We start from the raw sequence: 27,076 nt of genomic DNA on the forward strand, positions 1-27,076 counted from the left end.
TTTCACGTCTTTCACGTCTTTCACATCTTTCACGTCTTTCACGTCTTTCTCTAGAGCTTAGCTGTTCAGTGGAAAATGTAAGTTGGAGGCCAGACGCCTACTAGGCTACAGCTGATGCCCACAATGCTGCATTGGAGATAACCTTCTTTTCGTTGCCTTAGGTGCCAGCCAGAATGCCCCATCCCAAGCTGGTACTGCCAGCACCACTGGGGCCAGCATTCTCTAGGTTTGAACTGCACTAATACAGCACCCCAGCACCGGGGACTTTGCCAGGCTTAGCAGGAGCGGACCGAATGTCAAACCCAACACAACAGGGTTATCTCACTGGCAGCAGCAACGAAGGGTAAGGGCAAGAAAGGGTGGGCTTAACTTCCAAAGAGGACCTCTATTTTCATTTGATGCTGGTAAAGAGGCTAATGAATTTCTCCTCCTGAGGGTCAACGACTTAATACTTGATTGAGGATTAGCAGATTTGGTTCCTGTTAGACCTGCCAGCCCTTTGGCGGTTCCCTCCTCATATTATTTTTTTTTTCCTTTCCCTTCTCATTTTTTCTGTCCACTAACTACTTTTTGGGTGTTGATGTAGAGGCTCTGGGCGCCTCATCCTTACTACCTGAGGGAGAGGCGCAAGGTGCTTCACTGTAAAAACAGGGAGAGGGAAGTTAGACTCACAAAATGGTGGTTCCAACTGTCACCTCAGCACCTGGGCCATAGGCTGCCATGAGAGGTTCCAGAACCTTCTGGACCACTCTGGCCAGTCAGGCCCCAGGTGATAAATAGAGGTGGGGGCAGGGCGGCCATTTTAGGAGTGGGATGAGCTGTGAGGCAGTCAGGAGTAAGGCACCTGTGTAGGGAGGTGGGTGCGCTGGATAGGGAAGTGACAGGTCTTAGGGTCTGCGCGTCTTCCAAAATCAGCTGATACCACCCCCAACCTTCTGACCGGTCCCTGAACACAGCAAAAGACTTTGGGGGTCACCGTTTCCCTGAGAGCCTCAAAGTGGACAGAATCCCGGAAGATTGGGACCCAGGAGAGAGTCGCCCTCAGGAACTATCTGTCCCTCATACCTAACATTGCCTGGGATCCCTAGACAATCTGGCCCTAGCGACTGCCCACTGTCCCTGGCTATTGGGGAGGAGTCTGGGCTCTATACACGGAGATTAGCTGACCTACCTATCAGCTGTGAGGTGGGACCTGCACCCTTAATTTCAGCCCCGTCACCATTCCTTACCAGGAGTATTCACCGCCGCGCCCCCGGGGTCAATAGATTGCCTGTGGCTATCAGGGAGTGACGTGTGGTCATCCGGAGATCTGGGGGGAAGAGACGGAATCTCTCGCAGATAGTTGGCCGGCATCGCGTAAGGCCGCTGAGGAGAATCTCGCAGCAAGGAAGTGCAGGGCGGATCTGGCCTGGAGGTCGCCGCCTAGAGTCACGTGAGCGGGGCCGATGCTGTAGCGCCGCCCCGCTGGTGTCAAGTGTGGGAGGATTTCAGTTGTGTGGAGGCCGCGCCCCCGCAAGCCCCGCTGCTACTGGCGGCTGCGGGAGCCCGGAACTGTGGACGCGGAAGCTACTTGGGCCAACCCCTGATCTGAGGAAACCGCGGAGGAGCGAATCCAGGTGTGGGAGCGAGGGAGTGAGGTCCCCCACCAGCGAGGCTCCCACCAGGAGAGGAGCCCCACTCGCAGGGTAGCTCTTGGGGGAGGCGGGTGAGCGGTGGTGCTCTGTTGTTCACCTTTCCCCCTGTGAGGGCTTCTCATCAGCGCGGCGAGCTCCGTCTGCCCCAAAGAGGTGGGCACTCGTCCTCCGTCTCGAAGGAACTTCGCGAGAGGAGGACCCCAAAGAAACAGTAAGCTGGGCCTACAAAAAGGGGTGGGGGAAAAGAGCCAAGAGAGGACAGCAGAGCCCACGAGAACCCGCATTAACAGGCAGAAGATGTCCAGTTAGCCAGATTGTTGGGCTTTAAGGAAACCAGGGCCCAGGTTGTAAATAACTATTGCTGGTCCTAAAACCACGTGTGACTGAAGTCAAGGAAATAGTGATTATGCGCATAGTGTGTAAGACAGCAGCCCGAGTTTTGGTAACAGTGAGGGGTTGGGGGTACTGCCTATCTGGAAGGGAATAATCTGGGTGATAAAGAACCTACCCCGAGACTGTATAGCTGTCACTAAGCAACTGCCAGCCGCCTGGTCATTGTCTCGCTAGTTTCTGAGAATAATAAGTTAATTGTTAGAGACAAGATAGGAGTTGGAGCGTGTTGCCAGTAGGGAATCCAACTGGCAGGCGAACACTGTGCAAACTAAATGATTTCTTGAAATGGTGTAAAAGATAATTGTTGTGTAAAGTAACGTAAGGAAAAGTATTGACTATTTAAATATGATGAAATGTTCTTACACTGAAATGTGATCCTGAATAACCCTGTTTGAGAAGACAAGATAAAGACTTCTAGTAAACTTTAAATTTAATCAGTGTAGTGACCTTTTTTTTTCAGTGGTGCTGCGCTAGGTTGTGAGCTGGGTGTGATGCAAGCATGAGATGCCTGTTGGCCTGAGCCAAGCTACCTCTAGGACGTAGGTCCAACAGTTCCATTTTAAGTTTTCAATGAATGAGACATTCAATTAACCCTTGCACCTATTTGCACACAACGTGAAAGACAGAGGTCCTAGTACTCACAGAGATTGCATAAGTGTACGTTTACTTTACGTCCAAACCCAGCCAGATTAACACGTTTCAGCTAATATGAAGCCTTGTTCACAATAGCGAGTGCCATTTTCTTTTAAAAATTAACATCAACAAATTGATCAGTATACATAAGAGAAGTATTCTTTTGCAGATCACTGTGTATTTAAACATTGATCATTTGCACGCTGCATAATTCGCTCTCAAATATGCAAAATACGATATACATTTTTGCAAAATGCCCATTAATTAATTCCTTCACTGCTGAAATTTTGAAACCAGTACATCAAATAAGTATGCTTGTTTCCTAAATTACACCACAGTAGTCACATTTTTTGATACCTGCACTGTTAATTCGACCGTCATCATATCAAATATCTGAATTAGTTCATCCATTGCCAAAAGTGTCATCCAGAATCCCGAAGCAGACGTGGCAGAAGACCATTCAAGGCTCTAGAAAATGAGGTGAAGGCCGCAAACAAAGGAAGAGTCTGAACACATTCCACGCCTCCTTCTCCAACACAGAACGAAGCATTAGAGGGTCTTATAACTGTAATGCGAACAATTGGTGTACATACCGAGTTGCCCATACCCCAAAAGGTACGTAGGGGGCATTATTTTTGCAGTACATAAATGCATACTGCAAAATATCAGGGTTATTATAAACAACAAACCCAGTTATCCAATGTCTTGACACTTGTATCCAGTACATGGTAGAGATCACAATCTATTGGCTTACTTTGTAATAGATTCTGTCCTGTATAACATTACAGAGGGAGACAGAGTAAGGGCATTAAGAATACCAGACTCAAGGTATATATTGGTGTTAGTTAGCAGACAGCCACATGGTTTTAATAGAGATGCGAAGTTACAAATATATTTATAAAGAAACATAATTCTCCCTTATCTATTTTGGGGAACACCAAGTTTTTTGACTTCAATGTTTTTTATTTGCACAACATTGATGGCTCATATATGGCTGATTTGAAATTTGACTAGTTAGATTGCCCACTTGGGTGTCATTGTGCAATTGATATGCTGAATCGATGAATAGACTGATTTGAAGACTTGATATTCTGGGAATGGATGAACATTTGATGTAAACAGTGCACGTGTCACATAATGTGTCCAGTGTGATGTGAATGAAAAAACAAAAATACTTATTAAATGAAATGGTTTTGAAATGTTGATATTGAAGGAGTTAATTCATGGAAATTTTCATAAGACAATGGAAAATTGTAATTTGCACATTTCAAAGTAAATTACACATTGAGCAAATGAAAAATGTTTAAATATGCTACATACTGTAAAACAGTAAGGAATATGCTACTTACCAGTATGCATCTGTTCTTGGCATGTAGAGCTGCAGATCTATACACTGTGCATAGATCGCCATCTGGTGTTGGGCCCGGATGTTTGCAGTTTGTTTTTCTTCTTGGAAAGTCTTTGGAAGTCACGAGGTTGGTGACTCCTCCTTCGGTCCGTATTGCGCATGGGCTTCGGCTCCATCCTCAGATTGTTTTTCGCCAGCAGGGAAAGATGGAGCGTAGTAATAACAGTAAAGAATCTAAATAAGATAGACTGGAACGGATACAGGTAGCCGGGGAGGCGGGTGGGCGTGTATAGATCTGCAGCTCTACATGCCAAGAACAGATGCATACTGGTAAGTAGCATATTCCGTTCGAGGCATATGAGCTGCAGATTATTCACTGTGCATAGACTATATAGCAGTACCCAAACCTAGCGGCGACCACCGGCATCCGTTGCAGTTGTTTGGAAAAGTCTTTTTAGTACAGCCTGGCCCACATTAGCTTGTTGCTTGGTATGCACATCTACACAGTAATGTTTTGTGAAAGTGTGCGGTGTTGACCATGTGGCTGCTTTGCAGATGTCATCTAAGGGTATGTTCCCTAGAAAAGCCATTGAAGCCCCTATCTTTCTTGTAGAGTGGGCTTTAGGGGGAACAGATAGCGTTCGTTTTGCTTTGTGGTAGCAAATCTGTATGCATTTTACAATCCACCTAGCTATCCCTGATTTGGAGATGGGGTTGCCTTTATGTGGTGGAGAGAACGAGACAAACAGTTGTTTGGTCTTTCTGAAAGATTGCGTTCTTTGGATATAGTAAAGCAAGGCCCTTGTAACATCGAGTGGATGTAGAGCCCTTTCTGCAACAGTCTGAGGTTGCGAGAAAAAAATTGGCAATTCTACTGATTGGTTGAGATGGAAGGGGGAAATGACTTTGGGTAGGAATTTTGGGTTAGTGCGAAGTACAACTTTGTTGTGATGCATTTGTAGAAAAGGTTCTTGTATAGTGAACGCTTGTATTTCACTGACTCTTCTAAGGGAAGTGATAGCCACCAGAAAAGCTGTTTTCCATGTAAGGAATTGCATCTCACATTTATGCATGGGTTCGAAAGGTGGCCCCATTAGCCTTGTGAGAACTATACTTAGGTTCCACACAGGTCAGGGTGGTACTCTGGGTGGAATGACTCTTTTGAGACCTTCCATGAAGGCTTTTATGGCAGGCACCCAGAAATGTGATAGGTGCTGTCTGTTTTGTAGGTAAGCAGCAATTGCTGCGAGGTGTAACCGGATGGAGGTGTATGCTAGGTTACACCTTTGTAGATGGAGCAGGTAACATATGATGTGCTGTATGGATACATCTAGAGGGTTGATTGTGTTGTTACGGCAGTAAACAACAAATCTCTTCCACTTTGCGGCGTAGCATGCCCTAGTAGTAGGGCGTCTAGCTTCCATGATAATGTTCATGCAATCAGGGGGAAGGTTGAGGTATCCGAACTCTAAGATTTCAGGAGCCAGATCGCAAGGTTGAGCTGAGCTGGGTCCGGGTGCCTGATCTCTCCATGGTTCTGGGTTAGGAGGCATGGTGAGAGGTGTAACTTTTGGTGTGGTACTACCGAGAGTTGTAGCAGTGTGGTGTACCACGGTTGTCTGGCCCATGTTGGAGCTACCAGGATGAGCGTGAGGGAATGCTGTTGTAGCTTCCGCACTACTAATGGAATTAGCAGGAGAGGCGGAAAGGCGTACGCAAATTTGCCTGACCAGTTCATCCATATCGCATTGCCTTTGGACAATGGGTGTGGATATCTGGCGGCGAAGCTTGGGCATTTTTTGTTTTCGTGGGTGGCAAAGAGGTCTATTTGAGGGTGCCCCCACCTTTGAAAGAATGGGTGAAGAACTTCTGGGTGAAGTTCCCATTCGTGAATTTGTTGCGTTTGTCTGCTGAGCAGATCTGCCATGGTGTTTTGTATTCCTGGGACGTGTTGGGCCAGGAGAAAGGTTTGTTGCGGAATTGCCCATCTCCATATGCTCTGTGCTAGTTGAGAGAGCTGTGGAGAGTGTGTGCCCCCCTGTTTTTGAATGTAGTACATGGCAGTCATGTTGTCTGTGCGAATGAGGACTGCCTTGCCTTAAATCTGCATCTGAAAGGATTTTAGGGCTAGAAAGATTGGTAATAACTCCAGATGGTTGATGTGGAGTAATTTTTGTTGTGGCGTCCATGTGCCCTGCACTGTAAGGTGTAACAGATGAGCTCCCCAGCCGGAGAGCGATGCGTCTGTTGTTAGGATTACCTGTGGAACGGGGTCCAGGAACGGTCGACCTTTGGAAAGGTTTGTGGTGTTCCACCACTGCAGAGAGCGATGGGTGCGACCGTCTACCAACACCAGATCTGTCAGTTGCCCCTGGGCCTGGTTCCACTGGCGTGCCAAGCACTCCTGGAGTGGACGCATCTGGAGTCTTGCGTGAGGTACTATGAAAATGCAAGAGGCCATCATCCCTATAAGTTGCATAAACACTCTGGCTGGGAGAGAGTGTTTAAGTATGAACCTTTGACGCAAAGCCTGGATGCTTGCAATCCTGGCCGGAATGGGATAGGCTATCGCTTTTGAGGTGTCTATGGTGGCGCCGAGGTATTGCTTTGTGTGAGACGGTACCAGGTGGGACTTTTGGTGGTTCACCGTGAAACCTAGCTGGTGAAGCAGTTGGATTGTAGTGGCGGTGTGTTGTACACATTGGTTGTAGGACGTGGCTTTTATTAGCCAGTCGTCTAAATAGGGGAAGACGTGGATGTGTTGTCTTCTGAGGTGTGCCGCCACTACTGCTAGGCACTTGGTGAACACCCTTGGTGCTGTTGTGACCCCGAAGGGGAGAACTTTGAACTGATAGTGTTGGCCGTCCACTACAAATCTGAGGTACTTTCTGTGCGCAGGGTGTACTGGAATATGAAAGTATGCGTCTTTCAAGTCCAGTGTGGTGAGAAAATCGTTCTGGGAGAGGAGTGGAAGAACTTGTTGAAGGGTTACCATGTGAAAATGGTCTGAATGTATGTAAGTATTTAGAGGCCGGAGATCTAGAATAGGTCGTAGAGTCTCGTCTCTTTTTGGTATCAGAAAGTACAGGGAGTAGACCCCTAAATTTTGTTGATTGATGGGGACTTGCTCTATGGCTTGTTTTTGCAGGAGGGAGATTACCTCTTGTTTTAGCAATGTGGCATGTTCTTGCGACATTGGGCGGTGCCTGGGTAGAATATTTGGGGGGGTAGATTTTAATTCGAGACAGTACCCTGAACGAATAATTTGGGTCACCCATCTGTGTGAGGTGATAGTCTCCCAGACGTGAAGGAAGTTTTGTAGTCTGCCCCCGACCGGAGTGGAATGGTCTGGGGGGAGCGGGGGGAAGTCATTGGGTAGGCGGTGTGGCAGAGCGGGCGGTGTTAGTTTTGCCTCTGCCTTTGTTATTATTTCCTCTATATCCGCCTCTTTGATAACCCCTTGTGAAGGTAGACTGAGGAGGGGATTTGTAGGATGTGGAGGCGCTATCTGAGGAGTAGCCCCTGCCAGTGCCCCGAAAGAACGAGCGGCGAAAGGAGCGCCTAGGAGGATGGGATTGTAGGGCTCCCATAGATTTCGCCGTATCTGTATCTTTCTTCATCTTTTCGAGGGCCTCGTCTACTTTTGGACCAAATAAATGTTGCTGGTCAAAAGGGTGGTTCAATATGGAGGCCTGTACCTCCGGCTTAAATCCTGAAACTCTGAGCCAGGCGTGGCGACGAAGTAGTACACTGGTGTTTATGGCTCTCGAGGCTGTGTCTGCTGCGTCCAGTGCACAGCGTATAGAGGTGTTGGTTATGGTTTTCCCCTCTTGAATTAGTTCATTGGCCCTATTCTTGTATTTGTCTGGGAGATGGTGCATAATGGTCTCCAGCTCATCATAGTGCGCTCTGTCGTACCTGGCCAACAGCGCTTGTGTGTTGGCGATACGCCATATATTGGCAGCTTGTGAGGCAGTGCGTTTTCCTGACGCGTCTAGGAGCTTGGACTCCTTGTCAGGTGGTGGAGCTTCGCCTGACGACTGAGAATTTGACAGTTTTCTAGCTGTGGATACCACTAAGGAATCCAATGGTGCAGGTCCTTTAATGTAGGCAGGATCTGTGGGGGCGGCCATATATTTTTTCTCTATTCGGGGGTTTAGGACTCTAGCCCTGACTGGGTCTTTAAACACCTCTGTCGCATGTTTGACTACCCCTTTGAGCATGGGTAGTATAGCAGTAGATTTATCTGCAATATCAAAGGTGTCCAGTAGGAAGTCTTCCTCAACTGGGTCAGTGTGTAACTCCACCCCATGATAGTGTGCCGCCCTCTGGAGTAGGTGGTGAAAGCGTAAGGAGTCCTCTGGTGGGGATGGCCTGGATGGATAAATGTCATCCCGTGGAACATCTGGGATGTCTGGATTGTGATAATCATCCCATGGGTCTGGGGATCCAGGAGGGGTGGGGTCTTGTGGGACCATAGTATGGGTCCCCTTGGTCATCATGGTCTGGAGAGGGGGTTGGAGAGCGATGAGGCAAGGGTGGAGAAGGTGGAGGGGGCGGAGATGGAGAGGGTGGAGGAGGTGGGGAAGGCACTCTGAAAGGGGAGGTAGCACAGTCCTTCCTCTTTGGTGGTGGAGGTGGAGCTGGTTTTTCCAAATGTCTTTTCTTTGAAGACAGTACCAAATGTCCAGTCTTTGGATCTTTTGTGAGGGTCTTTTGCAAAGGATCCGGCCTGAATAGTTCCTCCGGCACCGATTGATCGGTCGGCGTCGACGTTTTCAGGGCCGACGTTTTTTTAAGCTTGTCTGTGCCGTGCTTCTTTGGAAGTTCCGATTTTTTGCTCGGTGCCGAGATAGGCTTCGGCACGGGAGTGTCGGTGCCGGGGGCTTTATGGTGTTTGGTCGGCACCGAGAGGCCGGGTTGCGACACCGATGGCTTCGGTACGGAGCTTGGTGTGAAGGTCGATGTCTTCTTCGGTGCCGAAGGGTGTTTTTCGGCACCGCTAGTCGACTGGCTCGAGCCCGAGCTGCCGGAAGGCTTATGAGACTTCTTCACCGGGCCCGAAGGTGGGGTGATATAAGCAGGTTGTTTGGTCTTGCCTAGGCCCGGAGGCGAAGGCGTGACCGAAGCCTTTTTGGGTGTGGGCGCGGGTGTGGGAGGGGGTAGAGTGCTCACGACCCTCTGCGCCGGGGTGATGTCCTCCACGTCGGAGTCGTCGGCTTCGGAAGCACTGACGAGGTCGTCTTCATGTTCGGTGTGCTGCTGCCCCGGAGCTTCGACGTCGTCCCCGAAGATGTCGAGTGGAGCCGAGGTCGAGGAGTGTGCCATGCTGCGTCTAGCCCTTCGATCTCGAATGGTCTTTTTCGACCTAAAAGATTTGCAGGCGGGACAGTCTCGAGCCTCGTGTTCAGGGGAGAGGCAGAGGTTGCACACCTGATGTAGATCGGTGTGGGGAAACTTAGCCCCACATTTAAGGCGCTTCTTGAAGGGAGTTCTTTCCATCAGCCGAGACCGGAGTCGGGATAGGCCCGAAGGCCGCCGTCGATGCCTGGAATCGAAGAAGTGCCGAGGAGAAAAGATGATGAAGAAGATTTTATCTGAAGGATCTCGATGAATGAGGATTTTTCGTCGATGGTTTAACCGGAGCATGAAGTATTACATCCGAGCCCGATGGCGGAAAAAAACAATCTGAGGATGGAGCCGAAGCCCATGCGCAATACGGACCGAAGGAGGAGTCACCAACCTCGTGACTTCCAAAGACTTTCCAAGAAGAAAAACAAACTGCAAACATCTGGGCCCAACACCTGATGGCGATCTATGCACAGTGTATAATCTGCAGCTCATATGCCTCGAACATTATGTTATGTTTATTGATCACGATGGGTGTATGAAAACATTGTTGAAACAAAATGGTGTTTGCTATTATGAACAAGACTACAAAGAAGCTTAGATGCTTTAATTTGTCTGTGTGCAGGTGCAAAAAGAAGCAACTCTCATAAGTACTGGTGCCTCAAGTCTTTTACCTGGTAAAGCGGGTTGTATATATATATATATACACACACACATACATTACATAAATGTATATAGATGTATATATAATGATATACTTTTAAATACATCAAGCTCATCACGTTTAAAGGTTTACACGTACTTCTAGGATTCTACAGTTTTTCCTCTATTTTAATGAATATAAATATCACATTTAGCACTATGACGCAGGACAAGGTTGGTGCAACGTACAATAACATGAATATTCAAAAGACAAAGCAGTTCCCCTTACCTAATGTTGATAGAAAATGGATCTCAAGTCGAGTAATGAAATGTAAATTTGGCCAGTGAAGGTACCTTTTGAAAATGACAGAAAACCCGACGCCCGGTACCCGCTAACAGCACAAATTTCCAGATCTCAAGTTCTCTTATTAAGTAGGCAATCCTGCACCCCTGCAGAAGCACACCTCAAAAAGAGGTTGAGGACTTTTCATAGTCCTGCATTTATGTATTTTATATTTGTAGGGGATCCACATGAAAATAAAAACTCACAAAAAATAATCTGCCAATAATTACACACAACTCTCCCCACAAAAATGTCCACCTGGATTTTATTTCTAAATTCAACCAAACTCAACAGGTGAGTTTAGGTGAAGGTCAAAAGTGTTCAAAGGAGATGTTTATGCAAGTCTGATAGTTTTTGTTCTGAAAACGTTTATTTACAAAATATCATTGTATGATCTATATTTTCCCATGCGACTGTCGGTAGAGTCCCAGCAACGGTCTTAAAAATGTGTCTTTTTTAGTCCTGTCAGGTTCAATATGAGCTTTGTCTTATAAAAGTGCCCTAGGGCTTGCCAAAAGCTACCCACACTGCAGAAGCAGCTTTACCAGGGAAGCCAATTAGTTGTAGGATATCTTAGAGATTACTTAGGAGTTTTTTTGCCGAAGGCTGGCGCTTTGCCCCTGAGAGAGACAGAAACACAGTCAAAGGACACAGATAACAAAACACAGTCTTAGTATTGTTTTTTTTTTCAAAAGAAACACAAAAAGAAAGGCATTGTTCGAAACATTCTCTTTTTTTGCTCAACAAGGGATACAGTACGTCCAAACCACAACTCAAGGGAGCTCAGCATGATTTTTTCATTTCTTTCGGAGTAATCAGGTTGTCCTTGGTAACACAACTCTGTATCAAAACACAGCTTTCTTAACTGACACCTTTCTGCAAGGGACTGTGTTATACTCTAAGAAATGGAATAATTCCATAGACTAGCCTTAAGTAACATAGTTGTTTCAACACGTAATATTAAGGAATTGAGCCAACTGAGCTGCTTGCCTAAAAGAACGGAGTCCCTCAAATCAACTACCCTTAATGAATCAAATCATGTCATTGGCCTTCTGCAAGGAATGGTGCTGTTCCACAGGATAACCTTAAGGACGTGCACTACCCTATTGGCCAACGTTCGGGAATGGCGCCCACTGATTGGCCTAGCGCATCTCAGGTAATTCATGGTTTTGGGAAAGCAATTCTCCTGGATAAAAAGGTGATGAGGTATAGCCTTGTGTTGACTCCTCACTTAACCCCTCTCTAGCGTGTTCCTCCTGAGCATTTAGCTTGCTCTCCCATCACCCTTACACTGCATGATCCTCCTGCTCCTGGTCTCCCCGCCCACTCCAGAAGCCCAGGTTTCGCTTGAGGGAGGTCAGCACTTGTAGCTGGAGGTTGGAGACGGGGGCAGGGCTGGAGGCCAAGGCGGCAGTAGCCATAGTGCGGTTCAAGAGTGGGTTTGGGGGATTGCTGCTGGGGGGATGGGTGGCTTTCCAGTATGCTTCCAGGTATTCGGCCAAATGTTCGCAGGCATCTTCCAACTGGTTCTCATCTAGAATGATGTCAAACATTTCCTGTACGGAAAAAATTATATTGACATCAGAGGGTTACTATGTCAGTAATTTACACTAAATGTGGCAGACCAATAGGGTACATTACTCATACAGAAAGAGTTTCCCAATATAGGTTACACCAAACACATGGACATGTCACACGTATAAAGATATCTCATTCATTTGGGTATATGCCAGTTACAAATGGCTGTTTTACCAATGAAGGCATATGCTGCTTATGCCCGAATATGGCCTTCATAATCTACAGACAAAAACTTTCTGTGGCCACCCACTTTGTCGGGATTAAGACTCTGAGGACGATATCACACAAGCTCTAAAATGCCAGCCCTCCTCCTGCCATTTCAGGTTTCAATTTAAATACTGTTTGAGCAGGATCTGCAGACACCCAGATTTTCACACAGCATAACGAGATTCCTCAAGAGTAGGATATAGTGAACTGTCATGCATATTTTCCTCCATTATATTGCTTATCTTGTCTCTTTTGCATGTCATGGTATTGAATATGCTACTTACCAGTATGCATCTGTTCTTGGCATGTAGGGCTGCTGACATTCATATCTGTGCATAGATCGCCGCCTAGTGTTGGGTCCGGATGTTTGCACGTTGTTGTCCTGGAAGAGTCTTCGAAGTATCCTGAGATAGGTGACTCCTCCCCTGGACCACAGTGAGCATGGGCATCCTCTCCATCCTCAGATTGTTTTTCGCCATTGTGGCAGTGATGGAGTAGATACAGAAAGTGATGACCATGCTATACAGGAATTCAGAGAGCTGCAGCTGCTACAGGCGCCGGGGAGGAGGGTGGGCGATATGAATGTCAGCAGCCCTACATGCCAAGAACAGATGCATACTGGTAAGTAGCATATTCAGTTCGAGGCATGTGGGCTGCTGAATTCATATCTGTGCATAGAATACATAGCAGTACCTCCCATTAGCGGCGGCTACCAGTGCCAGCTGCAGCGGTCTGAAAAAGAGTTTTGAGAACAGCCTGTCCTACAGCTGCCTGCTGTTTTGATTGCACATCTACACAATAGTGTTTGGTAAATGTATGTGTAGTGGACCAGGTGGCTGCTCTACATATATCATGCAAAGGAATGTTTCCCAGGAAAGCCATGGAGGCCCCTAACTTACGTGTTGAGTGGGCTCGTGGGGGAATCGTTAGTGTGCGTTTAGCTTTTTGATAGCAAATTTAAATACATTTAACGATCCATCTGGCTATACCTGCTTTGGAGATGGCATTACCTTTGTGGTGTGGGGCAAAAGCAACGAAAAGTTGTTTTGTTTTCCTAAAGACTTTAGTCCTGTCGATATAGTACATGAGGGCCCTCTTTACATCTAGTGTATGGAGTGCTCTTTCTGCGACAGTTTGTGGGTTTTGAAAGAAAACAGGCAGTTCAATGGTTTGTTTCATGTGGAACTGCGATATCACCTTGGGCATGAATTTGGGGTTGGTACGTAGTACGACCCTGTTGGCATGAACCTGTATGAATGGCTCTTGAACGGTTAGTGCCTGGAGTTCACTAACTCTCCTCAAAGAAGTGATTGCTACTAGGAAAGCTACTTTCCAGGTGAGGAATTGAATCTCGCATGAGTGTAGAGGTTCAAAGGGTGGGCCCATCGGGCGTGTGAGGACCAAGTTGAGGTTCCACATTGGAGCTGGTGGGTGGCTTGGAGGAATTACTCGTTTGAGTCCTTCCAAGAATGCTTTGATGGCAGGCACTCTGAATAAAGAGAGGTGCTGCCTGTTCTGGAGATAGGCTGATATTGCGGTCAAATGGACACGTATTGAGGTGTACGCCAGATTGCATCGGTATAGGTGTAAGAGGTAACAGATTATGTTTTGGATGGATGCGTCTAGCGGGTTAATGTCATTATTATTACAATAAATGACGAACCTTTTCCATTTGGCTGCATAGCAAGCTCTGGTAGTGGGTCTTCTAGCTTCCTTAATGATGTCCATACAGTCAGGTGGCAGGTTTAGGTAGCCAAACTCTAGGACTTCAGGAGCCAGATTGCCAGGTTCAGCTGTTGCGGATCTGGGTGCTGAATCTCTCCATGGTTCTGCGTCAAATGCGAGGGTTTGATCCGCAGCCTTTGATGCGGCACCACGGAAAGTTCGAGAAAGGTGGTGTACCATGGTTGGCGTGCCCATGTTGGAGCAACTAGGACGAGTGTCAGTGAGTGTTGTCTGAGTTTGCGTGCCACCGGCGGTATCAATGGTGCTGGGGGAAAAGCGTACGCAAATCTGCCGGACCAGTTCATCCATATCGCATTGCCCTGCGACTGCGGATGTGGGAACCTGGCGGCAAAGCTTTGGCATTTTGCGTTTTCGCTTGTGGCGAATAGGTCTATCTCTGGATGACCCCACTGTTGGAAGTACGGTTGGAGCACTGACGGATGTAGCTCCCACTCGTGCATCTGGTGGCTGTGTCTGCTGAGCAGATCCGCCATCCGATTGTCCTTGCCGGGGAGGTGTTCCGCCATGAGGAATATGTTCCTCTGAATGGCCCACTTCCACATGCTCTGAGCCAGATGAGACAACTGTGGAGAGTGTGTTCCTCCCTGCTTCTGTATGTAGTACATGGCAGTCATGTTGTCCGTCCGGATCAACACGACTTTGTTGCACAAGTGTACTTTGAATGCTTTCATTGCCAGGAAGATTGCCATCAGTTCTAGAAGGTTGATGTGCATCTTCTTTTGCTGTGTTGTCCATAGTCCCTGCACTGTGTAATTGAGTACATGAGCTCCCCATCCCTGGAGAGACGCGTCCGCCGTCAGTATTATTTGTGGAACAGGCTCTTGGAACGGTCGGCCCTTGCAAAGGTTTTGTGGATTCCACCAATGCAGAGAGTTGTATGCCCGACCGCTCACCAACACTAGGTCTTTTAGTTGTCCTTGAGCCTGATTCCATTGACGTGCTAAGCACTCCTGAAGCGGGCGCATTTGTAGTCTCGCGTGTGGGACTATGAAAGTGCAGGAGGCCATCATGCCTATCAGCTGCATGAACACTCGCGTGGGAAGGGAGTGTTGGGGTTTGAACTTGGAAATCAGCATTTGCATGCTGTTGATTCTCACTAAATTTGGCTGAGCTGTGGCTGCCAGAGTGTCTATGGTCGCACCTAGGTACTGTTGGACGTGTGCGGGTTGGAGATGTGATTTCGGGTAATTTAGTGAGAACCCCAGACTGTGAAGAAGGTGAATGGTGCGGGACATGTGGCTGGCACATTGCTGGGCTGACTTTGCCTGAACAAGCCAGTCGTCCAGGTAAGGGTAGACGTGTATGTGTTGCCTCCGTAGATGTGCAGCCACAGTAGCTAGGCACTTTGTGAAAACTCTGGGTGCTGTTGTCACGCCGAAGGGGAGGACTTTGAATTGGTAGTGCTGCCCCTGAATAGTGAACCTGAGATATTTTCGGTGTGAGGGGTGAATGGGTATGTGGAAATACGCATCGTTGAGGTCCAGCGTGGCCAGGAAGTCTCCCTGTTTGAGCAGCGGGAGGACTTGTTGTAGGGTGAGCATGTGGAAATGCTCGGAGAGAATGTAGCGGTTGAGGGGTCTCAGGTCTAGTATAGGTCTGAGTGACCCGTCCTTTTTTGGGATTAAGAAGTACAGGGAGTACACCCCCGTACCTTGCTCGCGGACGGGCACGACCTCTATTGCGCCTTTTTCCAGCATACTTAGCACTTCCTGCTGTAATAACGCTAAGTGCTCTGAGGACATAGGACGGTGTTTTGGTGGTATGGTGGGTGGAGTGGAGGTTAATTCTAGTCAGTAACCGTGTTTGATAATATCTTTGACCCACCTGTCCGTGGTGATGGAGTTCCACGTGGACAGGAACCTTTGTAGCCTTCCCCCGACAGGTGTTGTGTGGTCGGGAGGAAGGGAGAGGGCGTCACTGTTTGTTCTTGGGGGAGGACCTGGTATTTCCGTATCCGCGTCCTCTACCCTTTGTGCTGGAGCCACGATATCCACCCCGGGTGTTTTTATCGTAAGTACTTTGTGTGTTGCCCTTGTTGAAGGTTTGTTGTGACCCCTGTCCTCTACCTGCTCCTCTATTTCCGGGGCGACGAAAGGAGCCACTCCGAAAGGACTGTGTTTGGAGAGCCCCCATGGACTTTGCAGTGTCTGTGTCCTTTTTAATTTTTTCTAGGGTGGTGTCAACCTCTGGTCCGAACAAGTAGTCGGGGTTGACCGGCTGATTGAGGATGTTATTTTGAACCTCAGGTTTGAATCCGGAGATTCGTAGCCAGGCGTGTCGTCGTAACATGACGCTGGTATTTATTGCTCTAGCAGCTGTATCTGCGGCATCCAGTGCACACTTAATGGATGCTTTCGTGAGGAGTTGTCCCTCCCTGATGAGGATCTCTGCTCCCTCCTTGTATTGGTCAGGGAGATGTTGGAGTAGGGTTTCTAATGTGTCATAGTGGGCGCGATCGTAGCAAGCTAGGAGCGCCTGGGTATTGGCAATACGCCATATATTAGCTGCCTGTGCTGCAACTCGTTTGCCGGAGGTCTCTAGCACCTTGGACTCCTTGTCCGGTGGAGGAGCTTCGCCAGTAGTCTGTGAGTGCTCCCTTTTGCGAGCATTAGCGACTACAATGGAATCTAGAGGCAACTGGCCTCTAATGTACGTAGGGTCCACAGGCGCCGACCTATATTTTTTGTCGATCCTGGGGTTTATTACTCTTGCCCTAGTGGGTTCTTTGAAAATGTCCTTTGCTGGTTTAAGGACACCTTTCAGCATGGGTAGAGTTTTGATATTCCTTTCTGAGGATGCGAAAGTATCCATTAGAAAATCGTCCTCGATTGTGTCAGAGTGGAGCTGCACATCATGATTGGCCGCAGCACGTTCAATGAGGGCGTTGAATGCGGCAGTGTCCTCTGTGGGAGACGTTTTCGCTCCATATAGCTGCGTGTCCTGTGTATCCATAGGCGCACCCGGGTCTACAGGGTCATCCCAAGCCTGGTCAGGGTCCTGTTGGCCTTCAGGGTCCATCTCTCTGGGGTAGGGGACATCGTCACCCATGTAGTCATCCAAAGCATCGGTTTCGGAGGGTGTCGGAGAGAAGGGCTGTGGATCTAGGTAAGAGGTATGGAGACGTTCGTAAAGAACTGGTTCCGAATCCGCTGGCAGCTTTTTCTTTAATGGTATCCGGTAGGAGTCCAAAGGCTGCTCGGAGGATATTCTCCGTTTCTGGAGCACAAGTCTGCCGGTGTCGGCATCGATGATGTGGGACGGTGACGTCTCCGTAGGAGAACATTCAGCAGGTGTGATCCTAGTTTGGGTGACACGTGTCCTAATTTCAAACAATTTGGGTGCCGTGGATGGTGGCAGTCCAAAAGTGATGTTGGGTATTGCTGGAGAAGATTTTTGAGCTTTTTTCGGCTCGGAGCCCGACGTGTCCTGGAGGGTTGCCTTTTCTTTGATGCGTTGCAAGGACGCTGCAACTTGTCGAACCTGGAACGCCGACGGTTCTTTGGCGCCGAGCGGTTCTGCAGAGGCAGGCGTGGACTTCTTCGGGGCCACGGGGTCATCGAGTCGAGGAGAGGTAGTAGCTGTCGAGGACGTCGATGATTGGGCCTTCCGTGCCGCTTTCGGAGCGATGTGCGACGCAGCGGCCATTTTGACCTTTGTGGCCGGAGCCGAGTGTTTCGGTGCCGGGGACCGAGGCGGCTTGGCGGTACCGATGGCCTTTTTCCGTGGGTCGGCGCCGACGTCGGCTGCTGCGAGTTCGGCACCGAAGTTCCGTTTGGTGCGGTCGGTGCCGACGGGTTTGGCTGGCGTCGAAGGTGTAGAGGGCTTCGATCCCAGCAGTGTCAGTTTCAGTTTCGGTTTCTGTGGAACCGATACGACTTTCGGTTTCGTTCTCGAGGAAGGGAAACCAGTCATTTTGGGCACTAATGGCTGTCGCTGAATGTCCAAGGCCGGGCCAGATGGCGGGGCCGAAGAACTGCGGGATAGGTCTTGGGTAAGGCCCGAAGGCGATCCCTCGACCGGAGCCATTGACTGACGCACTGGGATATCCTCCGTCTGTACGGGTAGGCCTTGCTCGTCACCGGAGCTACTTTCTTCGGCCCCTAAGGCCTCATCGTAGTCTCCTACCTCGGTGTCGGCTTCTTCTCTATGAAAGAGTTGTTCTTCGACGTCTTCCGATCCGGAATCGTGTTCGGAAGCAGGGCTGGAGGGTAGGTTCTCCACGCCTTCCACATCTTCGTCCTCGGCGCTGAAGATGTTGGTCGGGGCCGGTGCTGCTTGCTGCGCTTCGAGTCTCGCCGCTCGTCGATTCCGGAGAGTCTTTTTGGATCGAAATCGGGCACAGGCCATACATGTGGATTCGTCGTGATCCGGTGAAAGGCATTTGTTGCACACCGGGTGGACGTCGACATGGGGATATTTTGCATTGCAAACAGGACACCGCTTGAATGGTGTCCTCGATTCCATCGTCGATGTAGGGTCGATGGTCGGATACGATGCGAAAAAGTTGTCAGTAAACTAACAAGTAACTGTCGATACCGATCGGGAACAGTACCGACGCCAACTACAGGCCTTTTGGCCTGAAAAAAGTTTTTCCTAACTTGAGTCAAGATAAGCACATCCGAACCCAATGGCGGAAAAAAACAATCTGAGGATGGAGAGGATGCCCATGCGCACTGTGGTCCAGGGGAGGAGTCACCTATCTCAGGATACTTCGAAGACTCTTCCAGGACAACAACGTGCAAACATCCGGACCCAACACTAGGCGGCGATCTATGCACAGATATGAATTCAGCAGCCCACATGCCTCGAACCTCCCTTATTCATTCTCCCTTACCTCCCTCCAGTTTCCCATCTTTCCGTCCTCCTACTTTCTCCATTTCCAATTCCTTCCTAACACCTCTTCATCTATCACACTTTTTCCTCTCCACTCCATTCTTTCTCCTCTTTCCCATGTATCTCCACTCTCCCTATCTACTCTCATCATTCCTCTGACTCCTTCCCCACTGTTTTCTACTCACGCTTATTTGTTTCCATCCTGTCTCATCTTCTTACCTTTTTAGTTGATCTCTCCCTAGTCCTCTTCTATTCCTCCTTCCAACCTCTCTCTTCTCTCATATCCTGGTTATCATTCCATCTGTCTACCCTGTTGATTCTAGGTTCTCCTCTTTCACCATCTTTTTTCTGCTCCTTCTTCCTCTATCCGTTTCTCTCTGACCTTTATCTTTCATCCTTATCAATCTCCTCTGTTCCTTTGCTCTTCTCTTCCTCCGTTGTTTTCTCATTCGAGTCTGTCCCCATCTCCTCTCTGCTCTCCCTTCTCTACTCCTGGACACGCTCTCTTCCCCCCTACTCCTTATCTCTTGCCTTGCTTCCACAGCCCCATGATACTGCTGAATGCCTGATTTAGGAGACACCCCTCCATGACCCCTGTCTGACCTTGTCAAAGCACCACACATGAATCCTCACATGCAGCTTTCATACAGGCTCCTTGGCAGTCTCAAAGCACCACACATGAATCCTCACATGCAGCTTTCATACAGGCTTCTTGGCAGTCTCAAAGCACCACACATGAATCCTCACATGCAGCTTTCATACAGGCTTCTTGGCAGTCTCAAAGCACCACACATGAATCCTCACATGCAGCTTTCATAAAGGCTTCTTGGCAGTCTCAAAGCACCACACATGAATCCTCACATGCAGCTTTCATACAGGCTTCTTGGCAGTCTCAAAGCACTACATATGAATCCTCACATGCAGCTTTCATACAGGCTTCTTGGCAGTCTCAAAGCACTACACATGAATCCTCACATGCAGCTTTCATACAGGCTTCTTGGCAGTCTCAAAGCACCACACATGAATCCTCACATGCAGCTTTCATACAGGCTTCTTGGCAGTCTCAAAGCACCACACATGAATCCTCACATGCAGCTTTCATACAGGCTTCTTGGCAGTCTCAAAGCACCACACATGAATCCTCACATGCAGCTTTCATACAGGCTTCTTGGCAGTCTCAAAGCACCACACATGAATCCTCACATGCAGCTTTCATACAGGCTTCTTGGCAGTCTCAAAGCACCACACATGAATCCTCACATGCAGCTTTCATACAGGCTTCTTGGCAGTCTCAAAGCACCACACATGAATCCTCACATGCAGCTTTCATACAGGCTTCTTGGCAGTCAGCCTTCCTAGATGCTCAATGATGCCACACAGGAGATGTAGACAAAAAGGTACGGAGCAGCTGTATCTCTATTGGGCAGTGTTCCCCAGTATCACTGCTGTCCTCCTGGTGTCCTTTACCCAGTATCCTGGACACTTACGGGTTTGTGGGGTAAGTTCGCAAGAGTGATTCCAAGTACAGGGGTTGGATAGGAAGCTGGCTGTTCAATGCAATATTCCATCAATGTCTGTTTCATTTACTGTGCAGTGATAACAAGGGACTACAGTGTGGTGATCCCGGTCTCTCAGATAGGGTTTCTATATTCTCAACAGAAAGTATTGCCCAATAATCATGATTCTTCAAGGGCTAGGAGCAAGTGTTTCGGCAAACTGGAACTAATTGGATGAGCGTTGCTTGGTAAAAGATAGCAGTCAGGCAGGTTGAGAGGGGTCTCATCACCCAGAAGTCCAAGCGGAGGTGTCGCACCCTCATGATTTCTATTATACTCAAGTCTATGCACAGTATATGTACAAATTCTTGTACCTTCCAGCATTACTGGACACTCACCGACGCCAAACACTTAAGATGAGGCGCACCAGAGCAGCTGCATTTCCAGAGATCAGGGGTCTTGGGCACCTCCGCCGGGTAAGTTTGTTTCACATGATGGGTTCCCTTACCTTAAATCCACTTCAGTCAAAAGGAGGGAAACCAATGTCAAGTCATTGTCTCTTGAAGTGTTCGCAAATGCCTTGCGCCCAACCAAATGAGTAATGTGGGATCTATATATCTTTAACCGTAGGGATTACGTACCTTCTCTGCATGTTTCTCTTCCAGAAGAAAACCCAACCTACAGAAGATTTTTGTGGAAAGAACACCGGTCACTGCCCAGAATGTATAAATTAGCCAGCATCATGCCACATATCTTCCTGGAACATTCAATGAAACATTTCCCAGGCACGATTCCATCAGAAGCTCACACACAACACATGGCTGAGCAATCAGAATGCAGGGCTACTGTCCTATGATATTGGGAACTCAGTTTATTAATATATTCATTTCATCCTCAAACAGGCAGTCACTTAAATCTTGTTACTGATGGTGCACTTAAAGACTCAATCTATTTCTCTGACATTTGGCCCTCTTATTTCCAAGGTGTAGTGAAAGGATTATGTTACTTAGCCTGTAAGTGTCTATTCTTGGCATGTAGTGCTGTAGATTCACATGCTTTGCATACCCCTGCCATCTAGTGTTGGGTCCGGATGTTTGCAAGTTGTTTTTCTTCAAAAAAGTGTGTTCCAGTCACAAAGTATGGTAACTCCTCCTTTCGGTGATTGTGCGCATGGGCATCGACTCCGTTGTTATATTGTTTTCCCGCAAGAGGGTGCGAATAGAGTAAATAAGTGTAGTACAGAGATGTCCATGCGTATGTAATGTGAATAGTAAGAACTGCAATACCCAGAGGTGTCCGGGAAGGTGGGACTGTGCATGTGAATCTACAGCTCTACATGCCAATAATAGATGCTTACAGGGTAAGTAGCATAATCCGTTTGAGGCATGTGTGCTGTGGATACACATGCTTTGCATCGATTGGATAGCAGTATCCTCCCAAATCGGTGGGTAACCAGTGGATGTTGCAGTTGTTTGAAAACTTGTTTTTAGCACTGCTTGTCCCACATTAGCTTGTTGACATGCTAACACATCCATACAATAATGTTTGGTAAGTGTGTGTGGTGTAAACCATGTGGCTGCATTACATATGTCAGCTATGGGATTGTTACCTTAAAAGGCAATCAATGCTCCTATTTTGCGAGTAGAATGTGCTCTAGGAGGTATAATTAAAGTTCTTTTAGCTTTAACATAGCAAGTTTGAATACGTTTAACAATCCATCTAGAAATACCGGATTTAAAGATAGGAGCAAATGCAACATAAAGTTGTTTTGTTTTACGAAAATCTTTTGTTCTAACAATATAGTATAATAGTGCTCTTTTGACATCAAGTGTGTGTATGGCCTTTTCTTCTACTGAATCAGGTTGGTGGAAGAACACAGGTATCTCAACAGATTGGTTAATATGAAAAGCAGAAACTACTTGTAGGAGGAATTTTGGGTTTGTACAAAGAACCACTCTATTTTTATGAAGTTGAAAGAAAGGTTGTTCTGAGGTTAATTTTTTTTAGTTCTCTGCTATGGCACAGAGGTCTATCAGTGTGAATCCCCGTATTTGGAAGTATGGAAGGAGTGCCTGGGGATGAAGTTCCCATTTGTGTACTTGTTGACACATCCTGCTGAAGAGGTTGGCAAATTGGTTGTGCACGCCTGGAAGGTGTTCGGCCAGAAGATGAATTTTGTGATGTATTGCCCAACGCCAACTGCTCTGAGAGAGGTGTGACAACTGTAGAGAGTGCCCCCCTCCCCTGTTTTTGTACATAGTACATAGCTGTAATATTTTCTGTCTGGACTAGGACAACTTACCCTGTGAGGTGAGGCTGAAAAGCTTTTAGTGCTAGATGAACAGCTAGGACCTCCAAGAAATTGATGTGGAGACTCTTGTGTTTGTTGTCCCATAAGCCATGAATTGTTGGATGCTCGAGATGGGCACCCCAACCTGTGACAGATGCATCTGCTGTTAATACGACTTGTAGAATCGGGTCAATGAAGGATCGCCATTTCGATAGGTTTTGTGTGTTCCACCACTGCAGAGAGCAATGAGTGTGTGTGTGTGTACCAACACTAAATCTGTTAATTGACCCTGTGATTGATTCCACTGACGTGCCAAGCATTCCTGTAGAGGACACATGCATAATCTTGCGTGAGGCACTATTGCAATGCATGATGCTATCATCCCTAACAGCTGCTTGAAAGTTTTCACTGTTAGGTATTGGTTGTTTTGACACTGTAGTAATAAAGTTTGAAAGTTTTTAATTCTGGCTGCTCTGGGAGAGGCTAGAGCTGTCTGCGTGCATTGACTGTAAATCCTAATTGATTGAGAAGGTTATGGTAGCTTGAGTGTGTTGTAAACACTTTTTCTGTGTATTGGCTTTGAAGAGCTAATCGTCCAGATATGGGAAGACATGAATTTGTCTGCTCAGATGAGCTGCTACTACTGCTAGACATTTTGTGAATACTCTGGGTGCAGTAGTCACTCTGAATGGGAGTACTTTTAATTGATAGTGATTTCCTGCTATCACAAATCTGAGATATTTGCAATGTGCTGGGTGGACAGTAATATGAAAGTATGAGTCCTTTAAGTCTAGTGTGGACATAAAGCCAAAGTCGCCATGTAGAAGTGGAAGCACTTGTTGAAGGGTAACCACATGGACATGTTCTGACAGTATGAATAGGTTTAATGGTCTGAGATCCAAGATTGGTCATAGAGACCCGTCCTTCTTGGGTATTAGGAAGTAAAGTGAGTAAACTCCTTATCCTTGATGTTGTAATGGAACTGGTTCTATAGCTCCTTTTGTTAGAAGAGCTTTTAGTTCTTGTTTGAGAAGCTGTTGGTGTTGTAGCGAGAGTTTGTTAATGCGAGGTGGCATATTCGGAGGATTGCTGGTAAGCGCCAGGCAATTACCATGTTGGATAATACCCAAAACCCATCTGTCTGATGTTATTGATTGCCAAATGGGAAGAAACTGTTGTAATCTTGTAACACTTGTAGAATCCTCTAGAGGGAGATGATAGTGTTTGTGTCTTGTATGAAGGTGCAGCTACATCTGTGGTGTTGGTTTCGGAGCCTCCTCTGTAAAAGGAGCGACAAAAGAAACCTCTGGTTGAAGGAGATTGAAGTGCTCCCATAGACTTGACTACTTCGGTATCCTTTTTCATCTTTTCAAGGGACTGGTTTATTTGAGGCCCAAAGAGGTGTTCCTTATCAAAGAGTGCTTTAAGAATGGTTAGTTGCACTTCTTGTTCGAAACCAGAAATTCTGAGGCGTGCATGTTCTCCTAAGCATAATGCTAGTGTTGATTCCTCTAGCTGCAGTATCTGTGGCATCTAATGCACACCTGTTAGTGGAATTGGAAATACGTCTTCCTTCCTGCACTATTTCCTGCCCCCTCCTTTTGTGTTCTTGTGGGAGATATTTCAATCATTCTTCCATCTCATCACAGTGAGCTCTATCGTATCTAGATAACAGACAATATACGCAAATGGTTGGCTGACTGAGCAGCTACTCTTTACCCTGATGTATCTATAAGCTTGGATTCTATATCTGGAGGTGGTGCCTCTCCTGTGGTTTGTGAACTTGCCGTCTTATGGGCATTAGAGACCACTAAGGAATCCAAAAGCAACTGGCCCCTAATAAAAACTAGGTCGGGGGGGGGGGGGAAGGGAGTTTATATTTATTGTCCATCCTAGGTGTTAATATACATGCTCTAACTGGGTCTTTAAAAATATAATTAGTTGCCCTCATCATACATTTAAGCATAGGTAACATTTGTGTTGTTTTGTGTATGTTTCTTAAGGTTTGGAAGAGGAAATATTCTTCCAGTACTTCTTTGTATAAAGGCACTCTGTGGTAATTAGCTGCCCTAGCAATTAATTACTGATATGCTGTATTATCATCAGCAGGGAAGGTTTTGCCGGCTATAGATCAGGGTCTGTATCGTGAGGTGGATCTATGTTATAGTCATTCCATGGATCTGGTGGCGATTGATTAGAATTGTCGTCACCTTCTTCTATATCAGTATTTGTGTTAGGAAAATCTAATGGTGTAATGTGTAGAGAAGAAGGTGCAGGGGTTGGGGGAATGTGACTAGGGCTGATAGCTATGTCCTTTTTCTTCTGTAGAGGGATTCTGTATTCAGTGTCTATCTTCCTCTTTGAAGGTATAGCTGGTTTTGTTGTCCAGTATCAGGTTTTATATGAATCTTCATCTGTTTAGGATCCAGCTTTTCTTTCATTTTTTCAAAAACCGGCTCCGGTGGCTTTTGGGAGCGTCTTTTTGTGTTGGTGCCGAGCTGGATTTGTCTTTTTTCTCTTTCGATCGAGGACACCCGTTCACAATATCACAGCAAAGCCCTGCGCTACTCATCAGATGACACCATGTCACCCTATCACACAGAGCACTTGCTTAATCTCCACATGGGCCCCTCGCGGCGGGATGCCTGGCTTTCACCTTGCGGATGCCCTGCCGGGTTATCTCACAGGGGAATACCAGGACGGGTTCCCTAAGCAAGCGCTTAGACACCGCTCGGTGATTTGCGCTATATAAATTCCTGTACATTTACATTTACTGTTGTACTAATTGGAGACATCCTCTCGATCGACACACACACTACTGTGCTACTCACCATACGATACCTGTTCACACTGCTGCTCCACTCACCGAAGGACACCCGTTCACATTAGCAGATGAAGCTGGCCTACTCACCAGAGGATATTCATTCATTCAAACTATGACACGAAGCATTGCTTTCCTACTCAGTGGAGCACACGACTGTAGGGCTTCCTATCAAAAAAGGACACCAGGACACTCCATCACATGGAGCATTACATCAGACTCACCTGGTCACCTTATCACATGAGTCAGTGGGTTCCTAATCACCGGAGGAAACCACCTTGTTACAACAAGTGCTGCTGCTCTACTCACCGGAGGACACTGGGCCAACTTATCCGCTGCAACCATTTGTACATTGAGGTGCTTGGCCTGGGACTTGCCTCGAGATCTGATAAGCCTGTGGAGCACCTGTACGAAAGAAAGGACAGTGGGCCAAACTGGAGGGCTTCCGTGCTTCTCTTTCCACCTATCACCATCTTCCTTCGTCATGCGCTTTGCTAGAATTGTTGCCCTATTATCCAGAGGGGTGATGTACTTTGTATTTTTTCTGCTTTTGAGACCCCCTCCCCCAACATAGTATTTATTATAAATGTATGGTTTGCTTAATATTTCATTGATTATATTTGCTACCTAGTTTAATGCTTTGATATAAGTTGATAGTGCATCAACGGTGAATATGTATTCAACAACCAAAAGTGATTGATAAAGTATAGTTCACTTAGACAAATTTGCAGGAGAAATCCTGAAACGGGGGTGGAGCCAAATTTTCAGAATTACTACTACCACAAATGAGCAGTAGTACATGCAGCGCCACCTATGGTCAATCACTGGTACTGCAACTGATACTGCAAGATCCTCCCCTAGAAAATAAGGGATGCAGGGTCTTGAAATAGAACCCCAAAGGAAATAATGGTAAATTAAATTAATTTATTTCGACTTTTTCTTAACATGTGCTTAATGAGATACTAAAGAGAAAATAATGAAAATGCATTGGTAAACCGTATTTTGGTAGACGTTAAAAATCCCTATTGAAATACACATGCATCACCAATGCTGCTTTTGCTTATGCCTAAAACGAAAATGTGTTATAAAAAGTGAAACTAACACATAGAGGTGTTTTTTCTTTTGTTTATGAAGCCTAATGTGAAGGCAAGTCAAACCTATGTGTTACTTTGAAAAAATCTCATTCCTAAAATTTACGGCTTTACCTTGGTTTTTTATATAGCTAAAAAACAATTGCGAAAGTTGCTTATAAAATAGTGAGTGTAAATGCTATTTTGTTTTTTTTTCCAGCTTGAGGTTCAGTTTAATATGAGTCTTAAATTGATGTATCACTTGCCCTAGTAAACAATCCCCAAAGTTGATTTTTTTTAATTTTTCCCAAGCTCAATAATAAGAGCATGCATCACCAATGATGCAAAAGGTCAAGTCTGAATATTCAAACAGCAATAAAAAAAGTGAGGGAAACAGATATTTGAAAAATTCCTTTTATTTATGTGGCCTTATGTCCAAAGGCTTCCAACAAGAGCATTTTTTTAAAAAATCGGGCGATTTAAAAAAAATCTGCAAACTTTTTTTTTCCCTAAAAAAAAGTGAGAAATAGTGAGTTTTAGAGTAAAAAAGTGACTGTACAATATTTTTTCACCAAATAAAGTTTTTTTGACTCAGAATACACTTAGGCTTCAGATCAATGTGTTTTTGTTTGGGGGAGGGGCCCAGGGGAAAAAACACCTTTGGGGAGTATGCATCACTGGTGATGCTCGCTA

The 27,076-nt window shown here is 46.7% G+C and overlaps 1 long non-coding RNA gene across 1 annotated transcript; it reads right to left on the minus strand.

Moving 5' to 3' along the window:
• Positions 1-11,012: 11,012 nt before the first annotated feature.
• Positions 11,013-25,720, minus strand: LOC146869132 (uncharacterized). The gene is made up of 2 exons (XR_014969641.1): positions 25,623-25,720; positions 11,013-11,898 (listed from the first exon to the last, which is right to left on the minus strand). It is a non-coding gene; the product is annotated as an uncharacterized LOC146869132 (long non-coding RNA).
• Between the last annotated feature and the right edge of the window lie 1,356 nt (positions 25,721-27,076).

This window comes from Triturus cristatus, chromosome 1_1 (assembly GCF_964204655.1).
Source record: "Triturus cristatus chromosome 1_1, aTriCri1.1, whole genome shotgun sequence".
Classification (NCBI taxonomy): Eukaryota; Metazoa; Chordata; class Amphibia; order Caudata; family Salamandridae; genus Triturus; species Triturus cristatus.